The sequence below is a fragment of the Tenrec ecaudatus genome, chromosome 1 (genome assembly GCF_050624435.1).
Source record: "Tenrec ecaudatus isolate mTenEca1 chromosome 1, mTenEca1.hap1, whole genome shotgun sequence".
In the NCBI taxonomy this organism is placed as follows: Eukaryota; Metazoa; Chordata; class Mammalia; order Afrosoricida; family Tenrecidae; genus Tenrec; species Tenrec ecaudatus.
This window is the reverse complement of record NC_134530.1, coordinates 96587804-96602800: the sequence shown is the minus strand read 5'-3', so window position 1 is coordinate 96602800 and position 14997 is coordinate 96587804. Positions and strand designations below refer to the sequence as shown.

General features: G+C 38.4%; 1 non-coding gene across 1 annotated transcript; it reads left to right on the top strand.

Moving 5' to 3' along the window:
• The first annotated feature begins 14399 nt into the window (after positions 1 to 14399).
• On the top strand, positions 14400 to 14563 carry LOC142437968 (U1 spliceosomal RNA). Its single transcript, XR_012782465.1, has one exon. It is a non-coding gene; the product is annotated as a U1 spliceosomal RNA (small nuclear RNA).
• Positions 14564 to 14997: the final 434 nt, after the last annotated feature.

Sequence of the window (14997 nt, the reverse complement as noted above, 5' to 3'; positions counted from 1 at the left end):
GATATTATGAGTGAATTATGCAATTCCTGAAAGTTTTCAAAGAGCTAAAAAATTTTTTTAATCTTTTTATTGGGGCTCATAAGGCTCTTATCACAATCTGTACATACATCAATTGAGCAAAGCACCCTTATACATTCGTTGCACTTGTCACTCTCATAATTCACCTTCCACTTGGGTTCCTGGAATCAGCTCGGTTTCCCTTTTTTTTCCCCCATCCCCCTCCCTCCCCGATCCCACCCCTGGTCCCTTGATAGAGCTAAAAATATTATCAGAACAATTCCTGTTAGTTCAGCAGAAGTGGAAAGGGGTTTTTCAAAGATGAACACCATATTTTCAGAGAAGTCCCCTGTTTCTAATATTTCAAACACAGTAACTATTGTCTAATTGGCCTAATTCTAAAAGAATAGGATGCTACTCCTACAGTAAAATTATGGTTAAGAATAAATCACACAGCCAATGACGCTCAGGAAAAAGCAAAGAATGTTGCAAGTAAGGATGCCAATCAAAAAACACTGTGGAAATATCTTAAATAAGAGTCTTATTGTGTTTTGTCAGGTACAATTTAATATTCTTTTATTAATATGGTAAAGATCTTTCTGGTAATCTAGTTTTCTGTACACCTTTTATTATTTTTCTTTGAGTTTTAACTGTATGAGATAATCAACTATCTTTCAATATATTGCTTTTTAATACTTTAAACAGTCAATAGTGCAGCCAACCAGTTGTTAAATTATTTGAATAAAACCACTGGACTGGTCTCTCCTGATAAGATGCCCAATGTACATGAGACAAAGTCTCAAATCTTTGCTTCTCCACCGCAATCTGGCTGTACTTTTTCCAAGACAGGTCTGTTGGGGGATTTTATGAGTAGTGCAGGGCACTTTCAATATTCTCCAGCACCGCAATTCAAATACATCAAGTTTTCTTATGTCTTCCTTATTTAATATCCAACTTTACGTGCATATGAGATCACTGAAAATACTATGGCTTGGGTCAGGCTCACCCTAGTCTTCAAAGTAACATCCTAGCTTTTCGGTCCTCTAAAAAGATCATGTACATCAGTTTTACCCAGTGCAATGCATCTTTTGATCTCTTTACTGTTGCTTCCAAGAGCATTGATTGTCAAAACAAGCAAGACAAAATCCTTGACAAATTTAATCTTTTCTCCATTTATCATCATGCTAATGTTGGTACAGTTGTGAGGAGTTTGGTCTTAACATTGAGTTATAATTCATATTAAAGACTGAAATTCTTGAACTTCATCAGCAAATACTGCAAGCCCTCCTTATTTTCTACAAGCAAAGTTGTGTCATCTGCTTATTGAAGGTTGTTAATAAGCCTTCCTCCAATCCTAATGGTGTGTTCTTTTTATAATCCAAATATCTGGTTATTTGCTCAGCATGCAGATTGAATAAGTATGGTGAAAGATGTAACCCTGAAACACAACTTTCTTGATTTTAAACCATGCAGTATTCCCCTGTTCCACTAACACAACTGCCTCTCAATGGTGTACAAGTTCTGCATGAGCACAATGAGATGCTTGGGAATTCCCATTCATCTCCAGGCTATTCATGGTTTGTGAGGATCCACACAGTCCAAGGCCTTGGCATGATCAATAAAACACAAGGAAACATCTTTCTGGTATTCTCGGGTCTCAATGAAGATCCATTTGAGATTTTCAATGATATCTCTTACTCCTCATCCTCTTCTGTTTGGCTTGAACCTCTGTCAGCTCCAGTCAATGTACTACTACTACTGTTATTGGATGACCTTAAACAATATTTTATTTGCATGTGATATTGATACTGTTCTACAATTTGAGCATTCATTTTTCTTTGGAATGAATACAAATATGGATCTCTTCCTGTCAGTTGCCCAAGTAGCTATCTTCAAAATTTCCTGGCATAGACAAGTGAGTGCTTCATCAGCATGCTGAAACACTGGTATTCCATCAATTGCCGGAGCTTTGTTTTTGGCTAATGTTTTCAGTGCAACTTGGACTTCGTCCTTTAGTATCATTTCTTCTTGCTCATTTTCTAACTTGAAGTGGTGGAATGTTTGGGTGGGCTCCTAACTGCAAGGGGAAACCCACAGGGGTAGTTGTACCCTATTCTATAGAGTTGTTATGAGTTTCAATCAATTCCGAGGCAGTTTTGTCCTATAGAAATAGCTGAATTTTCTGTAGGAAGGGTTATTTTCTTCTAGGCCTTTCAATGCACAGTGATATTCCAGGTCTGAGTGGTGCTATTTCTGGCACTGTGGTTAGCTGCTATCAGAGCTGGCCAAAAATATCCAGTTTCCCAGCTTCCTTTGCTAAAGATTCCTTTCTTCTGACAATGGTAAGACAGAGAGCTTATCTTTCACCTCCACATCCAGATAGACTCCGATTTCTGAACTGACAATTTCTAAGAAAGCTAAACATATTCCAAAAATGCCCACAAAGCTCTCTCCCACAGCTTATGTGCAGGGCACCATAGCTGTATTATTAATAAGGGTAACTCAACCTTCATTATTCTTTATCTCTGGTTATACATAAATGGTGTTTTTGAAGAACTCTCTATCATGCAAATCACCTTATTATCTTAAGCTTAAGAAAATATTCTTTAAGAAAGAGGGAAGATAGGTCCTGTTCTTTAATGTTTGGCAGTATTCATTTTCACTGAATCACTTGTTAGAGGCAAAATTACTGTAACCTGTGATAAATGTTAAGATTTTGGGCTGCATACTAGCACTGAATTAATATTTTATAGCTTCTTGGCCCTGAGTGGGCTGGTTATTCTACTGGAATGCTCCAGTACCATGGAAATGCTGGGAGATATTTTTTCTTAATTGCTAAGAATGTTTGACAGATAACAGCACAGTGTCATGGAATTAGACTCTATTGCTGATGAATTCTGATCTGCTTAAGACTTGCTTTATTCTATGACTTTGTAAGATTCTTTTCAGTTGTTTTATTTTTATGCATTGCAACATCTGTCCTTTTCCACAATCAGTTTTCAAAAGACTGAGTGTCAGTGATTATTATATTATGTATAATTATTATCAGTTAGAGAAAAATACTTAGTTTTTCTGGTGTATGGGGTTTTTTTAAATTAAAATTTTTCTCCATTTTTAAACCTACCCTGTGAATGGTGATTAAAATACTTCATGGCGAAATATATTTTTAAAGAAGAGAAAAAATATGCCAAGGTCTTTTGATTGCTAAACTAGAATGTTAGTCATAGTTACATGTACCTTAAGTACAAAACTAAAAGATATTATAATTTAACTAGGAAATATAATTTGTAATCTTAAAAGCAAAGAAAGAGACGTGTGCAAAAGGTTTGTGGGAAAAGGGAATTAAAGGATATTGAATTATTTCCAGGAACTATTTAAAGTTCCCTTGTATAAAATGTATTGTGTTACCATTTGTTTATTTTTCCAGTCCATTAAGGTCCAATAGAAAAGATTTATTATATTTCTAAACATAAAATCTCTGAACCAATTGACGCAAATTTTACCTTAAAGCTCCCATGGCTCTCATGAGTCCTGTTGGCAATGGAAGCCAAGCTTCCAATTCTCCAGGCAGAGCTTTCTGGAGAGGCCAACGACTGCCTGTTGACACACTCAACCTTCATGCCCGACCCTTTCTCTATAAAACTAGTCAGTCCAAGTAGCTGGCTACAGGCGACTCATTAAAATACCCTCTTTTCTCTTCTTTAGAACTATCACAGTGATGAACTATGGAAGGCTTTCCTTCTCCTATGACAGAATCAACCCTTTAATGCCAGTATTTGGCCACTGTCGGGTTGCCCCTTACTCAGCAATCATGTCCATAACGGTCCTCCATCAAGGCACTCTAACAATTACCAGGTCTCACTGGGCTCACAAACTAGAGGAAAGTGCCGCTTACTTTCTGCCCTTGTGACTTGTATCCGTTCTCTCCTGTAGAGTCAAAAAGTGAAGAGTACTTAAGAAAGCAATACTCAAATATTCTTTTGAAGATGGGGGGAGGAAAGCGGAACACAGTGAAAATGCTTCCCCTATCACACAGAATGTATTGAAGAGATTATTTCCAGTTGTAGGTAATTTGGAAAGACTTTATGTCAGATCGGACATAAAAGAAGAATGTGAACATATGCTAGTCAGTGGGAGAAGCAACCCAACATCAACAGAAGCACTAAGAGAGCTAAATAATGCTCTCCAACTAGGATAATTCCACCTGCCATCCACAGTGCTCTCCACCAAGGAAGATACACACACACACACACACACACACACACACACACACACACACATACACACACACCCGCTGCGATACTCCAGTTGCAGAGGGAAATAATCTGCACCATCTGAGGCACTCCAAACTTCCTGGGAGATAAGCATTGAAGGCCATCCTCGTAGGCTCACAACCATCCAGATGAGCATCCCATGAAAGGACTATAAAACTCACTTTCCAAATAAAGGAATACTGGTTGGCTAGGCTAAGAGTGAACCCACAAAAAAAGGAGATCTAAACAGTACAATTTCCACCCCAATGCAAAAAACATCAAATTCTTTTCAATCCCACATGACACATCCTCGAGATAGATCACATGCTGGGACACAAGTGGACCTGTGTAAAACCAAGCACATAGAGGTTATACAGGCTTCTATCTCTGACCAATATGCTATATGTCTGGAAATCAACAAAAGGACTACGAAGAAAACAAGGGCAAACAATAGAGTAACTCTCTATTGTAAAAGGAGTGGGTGTTGGTCCAGATCAGAGATGAAATCATGAAGTTTCCAGAAACCAATGAGAATGAAAATATGACAGTCCAAAACCTTTGGGACACAGCAGAGGCATTTATCACAGGAATTTTGATTGCAATACATGCACACATGAAAAAGGAAGAGAGACTTGTGGTTGATATGCTGGCAGAAAACTTACACCAATTAGAGCAGAGTCAACAGAGAAATCCTACTAATAGCAAAAGAAAACTAATAAAATCAGGGATGAGATATAGGAAAAGGAAAACAAAAAACTATGGGAAAATTAATGCAGCTAAAAGTAGATTCTTTGAAAGGATCAACAAAATTGATAGACAGCTGGCAACCTAACCAAAGAAAAGAAGGAGCAAATTTCAATAGCAAGGATGAGGCATGAAGCAGGGGACATTACAACGGACCCTAACGAAATCAAAATGATAATTACACAGTACTATGAAAGCCTGTACTCTAATGAATTAAACAACTTGGAACACATGGACAAATACTTGGGAAAACAATCCCTCCCTAGACCATCCCAGGTAGACATCAAGAATCTTAACAGACCTACAGCAATAGAAGTAGACAAGGTTATCAAGGGATTACCAACAAAAAAATCCCCCAGGCCAGATAGATTCACAGGAGAATTCTACCAAGCATTCAGGGAAGAACTGACACCAATCCTACATGAACTCTTTCAGAACATAGACAAAGAGGGAAAACTCCCACACTTTTTATGAAGCTAGTATAACTTTGATACCTAAAGCAGGCAAGGATTCCACAAGAATTGAGAACTATAGACCAATATCACTAATGAACATCGATGCAAAAATCCTTAACAAAATTCTGGCCAATAGAATACAAATAATTCACTATGACCTAGTGGGATTCATACCAGCAATGCAGGGATGGTTCAACATACTAAAAACCCCAAGTTTTATTCGCAACATTGACATGAAAAATTATAAGAACCACATGATAATATTAATAGATGCGGAAAAAGCATTCAACAACATCCAACACCCATACTTGTTCAAGATGCTCAAGAAGATAGGAATGGTAGGAATATTCTTCAATATTATACAAGCTATATATGGAAAACTAACAGCCAAGGTGATAATCAATAGAGAAAAGACAAAAACAATTCCACTGAAAATGGGGACCAGACAAGAATACCCCTTGTCTCCACTTCGATTTCACATAATACTGGAGGTCCTAGCTAACAACATAAGGCAAAGAAAAGACACAAAAGTATTTGTCTGGGGAAGGAAGAGGTGAAACTATTGTTATTTGCAGACGATATGATTTTATGTATTGAAATTTGCATAACTCTACAAGTGGAGTGTTGGAAGTGATAGATGAATATGGCAGAGTGGCAGGATAAAAGATCAACAAACAGAAGTCTATTGAACTGCTATACACATCAGATAAGATCACAGAGGAAGCGATTGAAATAGCCAAGGAAGCTTTTACAATAGCCAAGCACAAACTGAAATATCTAGGGATATAATTATACCTGACTGAACAAATAAAAGATTTGTATGAGTAAAACTACAGAACACAATTACCACAAACCAAGAGTGACCTCAACAAATGGAAGACTATCCCATGCTTGTGAACTGGAGTACTCGATATAGTAAAGATGTTAGTTCTTCCCAAGGCACTGTATAAGTTTAATGCTATCCTGATATGAATATCATCATCCTTCTCCAAAGAATTGGAAAGACTGATTACCAACTTCATATGGATATGTAAAAAGCCCAGAATTCACAGAGAACTACTCAAGAAGAAGGACAAAGTTAGAGGGCATGCTCTACCTGACTTTAGCACCTATAATACAGCCACAGTGGTCAAAACAGTGTGGTACTGGTATAATGACAGATCAGACCAATGAAAAAGAGCTGAAAATCCAGAAATAAAAACAGTAGCATACAGACAACTGATTTTTGATAAGGGCCCCAAAAAATATTAAATGGGAAGCAGATGCCCTCTTCAATAGGTAGTGCTGGAAAAAAATGAATATATACCTACAGAAAAATTAAGCATGACCCTTACCTCACTCTATGCACAAGAATAAACTCAAGGTGGATCACAGACCTTGAGATAAACCCCAAATGATTAGGGCCATTGATGAGGGAATTGGGATAAACCTGAGAACCTTGGTGCAAGGAATACATAGGTTATCAGAAATAGGGAAGGATACAAATACCAAGGAGTCACAAATTAACAAAAGGGACATACTGAAGATAAAACACTTGTGTACATCAGAAGAATTCACCAAGAGAGTAAGAAGAAGTCCCACAAACCAGGAAACATCTTTAGCAATGACACATCAGACAAAGGCCTTCTTACTAAAACCTACAATACTTTGCAAGTTTACAATAAGAGAAAAACTAACTACCCACTAAGGATGTGGGTAAAGGACCTGTACAGAAGTTTCACAAGGACAGAAATCCAAATGGCCAATAAACATGTGGGAAAATGTTCCTGATCATTAGCGATTAAGAAAAATAAAAATTAAAACAACTATGAGATACTGCCTAACACCCTCAAAGATAGCCCACTTAAAAAAAATCAGAAAGTAACAAGTATTGGAGGGCCTTGGTGAGGTAGGAATTCTCGTCCATTGCTGGTGGAACTGGTATGGACAGCCACTATGGAAATCGATTTGGCTATATCTAAAACAGGTAGAAATCAAGCTACCATACAATCCAGTAATCCCCCTACTGGGTATATACCCAGGAGAGGCAAGAAACAAACCATGGCTAGCCACCTTGCTCCAATGTTCATCATGGCACAGTTCACAATTGCCAGGAGTAGGAAACAACCCAAATTTCCATCAATGGACGAGTAGACCAAAAAACAGTCGTACATACACACAATGGAGTACTATGTATCCCTAAAAAGAAGCAATGAATGTATGAAGCACATTGCCACATGGGAAGAACTGGAGGAAATCATGCTATGTGAATCAAGTCAAGGGCAAAAGGACAAGTACAACATGAGTTTACTAAGGTAAGCTTAAAACATGGAACATAGGGCAAAAGCGACTATAGAATTCTTCAATTTCTCAGGGCCAATAATGAGAATAGAGATACCAGAAGGATAAGGGAAAGGTGGGGGGAGAAAGGAGGAATCAATCACAAGGATCAATCTATCACCCCCTCCCAGGGGGATGAACAACAAAAAAGTGGGTGCAGGGTGACAGAAGACTATGTAAGATATGAAAATAATAATCTATAACTTATCAAGGGTTCATGAGGGAGGGAGGAAGAATGGGAGAAGGAGAGGGGAAATGAGGAGTTAATATCAAGGGCTCAAGTAGAAAGAAGATGCTTTGAAAATGATGATGGCAGCATATGTACAAATGTGCTTGACACAATAGATGAAATCATGGATTGTGATGGGAGATATAAAAGCCCCCAATAAAAGTATTTAATAATAAAAAAGATACAATTCACTGTACCTTTGGGTTCCACACATGGAAGAGATATGCTCAGAAACCTTAAATAGCTCTGATGATACAGGGGAACCGTCACAGTGTCTTGCTCACAGTGGCTTTGCTAACTCCCTTGCAAATGAAGCAGACTCTAAGAAATGATACCTCTTTACTCCATGATACTGCCACCAACTGTGACAATGATGTTGTTTCTATGGCATCAAGAGATACCAAAAGGACGCTGTTTTCCTTGACATTCTCATTATGCTAAGAAAACTTCTTCTGACAAGAGGTGAGAAAAATACCTCTCTCTCCTTTTTTAAGAACTATGTCACCAAAGGTTTTATGCTCTTTTGTCACACTGAGTACTTTTTACAAAAATAGTTCTGCTTTTTCTTTACATGGCTTTCAAAGGCATGTCTCAAAGACAAATTTAACCAGGTTTCAAAGGCAAACATTTCCTTAAGCCCGGTCTCTTCTGGGTCATAATTATTTTCCTGCCTACTTAATAATAATGATAATATGAATAATAAAATCATTGTTTTACCTCTGCCAAAAATGCATATGCAAATACAATCCACATTCGATCATCACATTTGCTCTTTCATGTCCAAAATCTCCTTCAAGCCCCGATGAGGATCTCTGTCAACAAGATCACCAAGAAAGAGCACTTGGGAAAACTGAGGTAAATAAAGGAACCCTGCTAACCAAAAGATTAGTAGTTCAAACACTCGGCTTCAGTGAAGATTGTAGCATATAAAACCTTATGGGACAGTTCTGTTCTCTCCTATAAGACTGCTGTGGGTCATAATCACCTCCATAGGATCTATCAACTCAGGGACCCCTAATAACAACAAAGATACGGAGGGGATCACTTTTGGAGGGGAGAGATTAGAAAAGAAACAGAAAAAGCAGAGCAATGAAAGAAACCATTGGCGTCTAGTGTCCTAGAAATCAAAGATTTAAAATAGATGTGGAATGTCACTGATGACAGTTTTATAAGTTTCTTATGACCCCTGCCAGCTCCAGCACTCGGAACTCGAGAGCAGTTGTCCTCTTTACCCTATAGTCATGTCTTTACAATGTCATAGACTTCAGAGTGTATCTTCTCAGGACCAGTTCCTTTCCAGATAAACCGTTTTATAATTTCAGTCCATGTCATGCAATAGATCTCTTATTCCATTGGTTTATCTGGAGTGTTGCACCCTGACCCTTCTGCAGTCCACCAAAGTTCTTGAAAGGTACAAAAAAAAGCCTTCTTATTTTGCAAATACGATCGGATAATTGTTTTATCTGAATGGGATGAGGTTGAGGAGGAGCAGATTGGGGTAGATGCAAAAGATGAATATTTCTGGCTATTATAAAAGGAATTTAAGGTTTTCTAACACGAGAACACCTTTGGATATTAAATTACTGCAAACTTAAATGAGGAGTTAATATAGTTTTAATTCATATTTAATTCATAGTTTTCAACATAAATATTAAGTTTTTATATCCTTATCAGACTATTGGTTTACTAAATTTAACATTTCAAAAGATAGGAAAACTATTTGCCTAAAAAATAAACCAATTTTAATACTTTATTTCTTATTATACCTGAGGGTTTATTTTGGTGGTTTGTTTAATTTTTTTGGAGTGTTTTTTTCCCCCCCATCTTATTTAGGTCAACTATCTGATCATCAGTGAAACTTGGAAATAGAAAACTGTGTCTTTGTTCTTCTCAAAAAAATGGCAATCCATTCTCTAAGTCATCACCTTCCTGACAGTTCTGTTGTAACTTGATCCATCTTACTCTGGACTGTGATCTGTCTCTTTTGTTTGCTGTCAGGAGGTCAGCAAACGGACTTTAGGGTGGTCATCTTTGCTATGTAGCTAAAGCAGCTGCAGCTGCTAGTGTCATGCTATTTATTGTTGCTACCCATCTGTCAATTCTCATCATGTGCAGTTTTTAAACTCTGATTTGCTTTTATGACCTTGATTCCTAGAAGTTTATGCCAACTCTTTGCCACTGTTAGCACAAATATCACAGAATTCTAGGGTTAGTTGTGTTGAGAGTTGTTGAGAGAAACAAAACCCGTGACACACACACGCATATACAGCTATATTGTCTATTAAGAAGTAAGTATATGTCAAGAAGGCATCCTGCCCAGTCCAACTCAAGTCAATGGGCTCAATGTTTCCCAGAACTCTCCTTATGCTCACATAGCTGTAGGTTGATGATGCTGAAAGGTGATTCCGGAAGCAGAAAGGTCACAGGACTGTGGTCTCATGAAGCCAAGATTGGAGGGAGCATGACAGGTGCCAAGAGCTCCCAGGGTTAGTGGCCCACAAAGAGCCATCCCCAAAAGAAGACAGAATTTACCGAGGAAGGTGAAGATAATGGTAAGAGAGAGAAAATCCCAGTGTCTTTCTTACAAAAAGACTACAACCCTAAGGAGGCACCATCAGGCTGTGTCCTGATTGACAGGTTGAATTCAAAACCTACACTTTCAGCCAGGAACAAGGTCACATGATTCTATCCACTACCCTTGTCATCGAATCAATTCATACTTATAGAGATCCTATACCACAGGGTAGAACAGCCTCTGTGGGTTTCGAAGACTATAACTTTCCAGGAGTAGAAAGCCACATCTTTTATCCCACAGAGTGGCTGGTAGTTTTCAATTGCTGACCTTGTGATTAGCAACCCGACTGGTGACCACTACACTACCAGGGTTCCTGTACTATAGCTGCGATAGGCTGAATGATGGTTCCCTGAAGATATTCATGTCCTAATCCAGAAACCTGTAAATACATGGTAAATGTTACCTCATGTGGCAAAGGAAATTTTGAAAATGTGATTAGGAATTTTAATTCTACTTTACAAATCTGGCTAGACCAGAGGATGTACACTGGTACAGATAGGAACTGGAAACACAGGGAATCCAAGGTGGATGATCGCCTCAGGACCAGTGCTGGGAATGGTGATACCAGGAGGGTGGTGGGAGGGTGGGGTGGAAAGGGGGAACCGATTACAAAGATCTACATATAACATCCTCCCTGGGGGACGGATAACAGAAAAGTAGGTGAAGGAAGACGTCAGACGGTGCAAGATATGACAAAAAATAATTTATAAATTATCAAGGGCTCATAAGGGAGGGAGGGGAAATGAGGAGCTGATGCCAGGGGCTTAGGTGTTGAGCAAATGTTTTGAGAATGATGAGGACAATGAATGTACAATTGATGTATGTATGGATTGTGATAAGAGTTGTATGAACCCTTTATAAAAAGATTTTTAAAAAAGAATTTTGAGATGGGGATTTTTTTGAGAGAGGCTCAATAGGTGTCCTCACAAGACAGAGCAGAAGGAAACAAGGAAGCAGAGATGAGAGAGGAGAACATATGCTTTAGAATGTGGCAGTTCTACTCTGTCCTACAGGGTCAATGAGTTGGAATCAAATTGATGGCAGTGAGTTTGAGATTTTTTTCAGTAACAGAAAAAGACAACAAAATAGATTTTCCTTTATAGCCTCTAGAAGAAATGCAGTTCTGCAGACCTGTTGTAGACTTCTGACCTCCAAAGCTGTACAATAATAAATGTGTTCTTTTATGCCACTGTTTCTGGTAATTTGTTAATAAGCTATAGGAAATTAACACTCTGGATGTACAGAAAACAGAATCCTGATGTCTCTTCTTTTACAGATATTCAAATTAAGATAAGAAAGTAAAGTACTTCAATTAAGGTGGTCTTAAGTGATATCTCATCAATTTAATTAAATATGACCCATTACTGCCCTTGTACTGTTAGCAGAAGAAAGTGTTCTGGCTAATTGTTTCATCTTAAAATGTCAGTTTATAAAAGCAAAGATTATAATCTATCAATAATCTCTTTGTGATTAGGTAATTTAAAACCTTTTCAGAGCTACATACTAGGAATTATCAATTTTATGTGATTGAAATCTATTAATGTATCATGATTGTGGTAGTTACATATTCTGGTGTCAGTTTGAAGATTAAGAGTGTAGGGGTGGAGTCTAGCCTGTCAATCAGGATATAGTCAATGAGGCTTTTGCGTGGACATGGCCTTCACCTGAGGATTCTGGGAACTCCTGTATTTACTCTTTGGAGGCAGGATATGTTCTCTCTCTCTGCTCACTCCCTGCGAGACATTCCTGTGGAGAAGAAACATGGAGAGAGGCTAATGGAGCTACACCTCTGGAGCCAGAGAAGCCATATGGAGACCCCTGCCAGTGTTGAGATGCTTACAATGCTACTGGATCCACAAGACTTCTCACTTGCTGGACTGTGATCTTCCTGCATTGACGTGTTTCATGAGCCTGAAGAGGACTTTATAGATTGGTATCAGACATATGGGAAAATATCAGACTTATGGACTTGATCTGGACTGGGCTGGGATGTTTTCTCAATATTCAACAGCTCTTTTATATAAAGCTCTTTCTTAGACACATATGTATAGGGATTTGTTCCTCTAGTCTATCCAGACAAACACAATGATCAATAAAAATTTTATAGAAAAAGTTTTCTGAAGCAAAAGGAAGAGGAAACTAAAATTTTGTCTTTTTCATCAAATAATGTTATAATTGAAAAAGTAAAAGATAAGATCCTTTCAATGTGATTTATTACAGAAACCACACCTACTTCAACATTCGATTCCCTTGTTAAGTGGTTCTGACTGATAGTGGCCATACGTATAACTGAGTGAAACCCTGCCCAGTCCTATGCCATCCTCACAGTACTGGTTATGCTTCAGTACACGGCTGTAACCTCTGTGTCAATCCATCTCTTTCAGTCTTCTCTTTCATACTGACCTTCTACAGTCCCAAGCAGGACGCCCTTCCCAGGAACTGGTCTCTATCTTATAACATGCCCAAGTATAAGAGACAAAGTCTTCCCCTCATTGCCTCTAAGAAGCATTCTGGTGGTACTTCCATCAAGATAGATTTGTTCTTCAGGTAGTCCATGCATACTATTTCAATTCTCTTCTCCAACGTGACGATTCAACAGCCTCACACTTCTTCTCTAGCTCCCCTTACCCATTGGCCAGCATTCACATGCATAGGAGATGATTCAAAACCAAGGCTTGGGTTAGGCATGCGTTAAACTTCAAAGTGACAACTTTTCTCTTTAAAATTTTAAGGTATTTTGCAGCAGATTTTCCCATTTCAATATTTCACATTAGTTCTTAACTGCTCCAACCATGTGCTTGATTGTGGACCCAAGTAAAATGAAATACTTGACAACGTCTATCCTTCACTCATTCATTTTAACATGACATTGCTATTGATACAGTTATGAGAATTTTCGCTTCCTGGACATTGACTTGTAATCAATTATGAAGGCTGCAGGCTTTAATTTTATCAGGAAGTGCTTCAGTTTATTTTCCCTTTCAGCAAGGAAAGTTGTGATATCTGCATGTAGCGATTGTTAAGGAGACTTTATCCAATCCTGATGGAATCTTCTCCTTATAATACAGCTTCTCAAGTTGTCTGTTCAGCATACAAATCCAATGGATGTGGTAGAAGGACATATCCTTGTTTCCAGTATCTTTCCCATGCAGTATTCAACCATGCAGTATTCCCTTCTTTCATTGGAACGACTGCCTTTTGATGCCTGTACAGATTCCACAGGAGCACAGGTAAGTGTTCTGGAATTCTCATTCTGTGCAATGCTACCCATTGTTTGTTATGATCCACACAGTCACATACATCGTCGTAGTCAATGAAACACAAGCAAACGGCTTTCTGATAATCTCTACTTTCAGCCAAGAATCATCTGACATCAGCAAGGATACCTCTGGTTCCATGTCCTCTTCTCAGTGCAGCTTGAATTTCTCAAAGCTCCTTGTCAATTAGCACCTTTCCCTTGACCCCTATTTAAAAAGGCACAATCTAAAAGTTATATGGATCTCTTTATAACTTAATTCCTAAGAGAAGGAAAGGAAAAGGGTTGAAAATTGGAAAGCAGGAGGAGGAATGGTGGGAAAGAAATGAGGAGCTCATTCAGATTCTCATAAACAGGCCGATTATCAAGAAACATCAACTTGCATTTGTTCCTATACTCAACCCGTGAGACAGATGGCATAATTAAAAGTCCCTATAGAAACCCAGAAATTGAATGTTACCAAAAAAGAGATACAGTAAATCTTCATGACCTCTTGTCACTGAATTGACAGGTATCACGTTTGGCTAGGGGGTAAGAGAGAATGGGAGATTTATAATGAATTTTAAAACTTATGCTTACCCGGCAGGGCAGATACCATGATCAGGTAGGTGGTTTTCCCGGGGCAAGGCTTATCCATTGCACTCCAGATGTGCTGACCCCTGCGATTTCCCCAAATGTGGGAAACTCGACTGCATGATTTGTGGTAGTGGGGTACTGCATTCGCGCTCTCCCCTGATTGAAAAAAAAAAGTTATAGGAAATTTTTTGCAAAACATCTTTACTGTCACCTGTATCTCCATATTCTCACAAGCTCACCATCATCTCTTTCCTTGTATTTATTATGTTACAAGAAGGGAAGAAGGAAAATTGCAGAGCAATAATTAACATTTCATAAACACCTTTTAATGCCAATTGAAGCACCTGTTAACATAATGTGATAAGGACAGTCAGAATGCTCTGTAGAAGCCAAGATGACGGTACTTCTCACATACTTTGGTCAAGTTTTAAGAAGGGACCATTTGCTGGGAAAAGACATCATGCTTGGGAAAGTACAGTCCAGTTGGGGGGGGGAGGGGCAGGAGGAATTCCCTCAACAAGGTGGATTAACTAAATCTCTCAAACTATAAACATGTTTTAAATTTCAAACATGCTCTTAAGAAAAAGTCCATG